The sequence below is a fragment of the Glycine max genome, chromosome 18, assembly GCF_000004515.6.
Source record: "Glycine max cultivar Williams 82 chromosome 18, Glycine_max_v4.0, whole genome shotgun sequence".
In the NCBI taxonomy this organism is placed as follows: domain Eukaryota; kingdom Viridiplantae; phylum Streptophyta; class Magnoliopsida; order Fabales; family Fabaceae; genus Glycine; species Glycine max.
The window spans coordinates 1,276,277-1,278,446 of NC_038254.2; the positions used below are offsets into that span (position 1 = coordinate 1,276,277).

Sequence of the window (2,170 nt, forward strand, 5' to 3'; positions counted from 1 at the left end):
GATGTTGCTGCCATTTATAAGCCAATCAGTGTGACAGACATGAAATGGGCTTTAAGTTCCTCTAGCTTGTGTAATTGACTAGAAAAAAATGAGACTTTTTTTTTGTCATTGAGAAGTGTTATTTTGTCTCTTTGTTGTTAAAGGTGGAGCAAAGCATTAAAACTGAAGAAAGAGGCACTCAATGGGCTCCAAAAAATGGACCGAACCCAACATGTAGTAAATGAACGAAATATCATACACTGTTTACATTTAAATTGTACAGTTATAAATTAGTAATAGTAAATGAATATTTGTGGAAAGTTCGTTTACAATTATTATCAGCAAATAACATTTTTGATATAATGCTAAGTTTAATGTACACTTTTTAATTATGTAGTTATTTTAATTTGAAACCAATATGAATATAATTTTTGTTGTTGTGTTGCGTGTTGTAAACAACTATCTGACAATATTTTGACAATTGAATATTTGAATGTGTGGGCAGGTGCAGACTGAGCGTTGAAAGTCAGTTGGTGGATATTGTGCCAATTTGAAAAAGTATTTGGTTTCCCTCTTTTTTCCTCTTTTATGGCCGTGTGACCAACATATGAAAACAGACAACCTAGTTGGTTGAACATAGTCGAAATAAAGGCAATAATATAAGACACATTAATGGAACTAATTACTCATAAACGATACAAAAACTTTTTAAGGCGAAAAACAAAGTAAGGCAATATAAGACACATTAATGGTACTAATTAACTGATAATGGATACAATGATGCCTTAATTGAAATTTGAAGCTATTAATCTTCGTTGCCAGATACTTTGATGACATGAGTTGCTTTTTTTTTTTTTTTTTTTTAAGGAATTTGACATTATCATATTTTTTCAGTTGAAAAAAGTGCATATAATCATGCCTCCTTTGACCAAGTTGACAGGTAAATGAGTTTGGGGATGTGCACAGTAGAGACCATTTTTCCTTAAAATCATCTGGCAAAGACGACACAACAATTTGTTTTGGCCTTTGAGGCATAATGTAGCGCACAACGTGTTCTGGGACTTCCTGTTCATTGCAAAAAACAATGACTATGTTAGCAAGTATCTTAGTGGGATCAATAAGTAGAGAAATAAGATATTTTAAGAAAAAAAGTGATAAAAGTAAGTAATTAATTTGTAATTTTGTAGAAATTTAGTACATGCACCATTGTATATGTTTTGTCTGGTAAATATTCAGGAATGGTTGCTTGCCATAATAATTCTTCAGTTGGTTCTTCTCCCTCATCATCGGTATCGGTCATCTCCAACACTATCTCTACTACGAAATAGTCATCAAGGTAGGTAAACTTCATAAGAAAAATGTCTTCAATATTATAAAATTGCTTTATTGCAGTGACCCGTTTATTATCCTTCCCCATTCTCCATCAGTTTGTGAATGATAAGTGAAAAACTCTCCCTCTGCACATATTAAAATGTTAAATATTGCAAACATATAATAGGGACATCAAGCAATATTAATATATAAAAAGCAAAGACAAATGATGAAAATTAAATGAAGAAAAAACTAGTCATAACTAAACATAGAATACCCTATCCACGTGAACAACGGAACTGAAATGCAGATAAAGATCCATGGACTAAGCTGTTGATGAGAAGAAGTTCCTGGCATAGAAGTTGATGATGTATGGGTGAGGATGGTGTGCGTGATTATTTGTTACCAATCCGCTGGGTTGTTTTTTTTTTTTTTTGGGTAATATATTATTATAAGTAAACAACTATTATTTGTCTAAGTGTGTTATTATTGGTGAGTGATGAATTTGTAAGTTATTTGAAAAGTGGTTTAAGTAATTTGTTATAACAATCATATTGTTTTCTTATTTTGGAGAAAATCTTTTAGTAATATATTTTATTAGTTTCCGGAACAATTGGACAATTGAAAAAATAAGTAATTAATTAAACAATTTTTACATATTTTGTTTTGAAAAAAATAGTTAATTACCTAGACAACGCTATGTAGAATAACTCAAATAAGATAAAGACAAACTTACTACTTCTTGATCCCAAAAAAACAAGATAAAAAAAGTTTACTTCTAAAGTAAAAATGTATTGGGGTGAGAGAGGCTCGAACTCTCGACCTCAGGATAACTCAGAAGCTATGAGACCTACGCGCTAGCCAACTGCGCCACCACCCC

General features: G+C 31.5%; 1 non-coding gene across 1 annotated transcript; it reads right to left on the reverse strand.

Annotated features, from left to right (window-relative positions):
• Positions 1-2,085: 2,085 nt before the first annotated feature.
• On the reverse strand, positions 2,086-2,170 carry TRNAM-CAU (transfer RNA methionine (anticodon CAU)). Its single transcript is given in 2 exon segments — positions 2,086-2,121; positions 2,133-2,170. It is a non-coding gene; the product is annotated as a tRNA-Met (tRNA).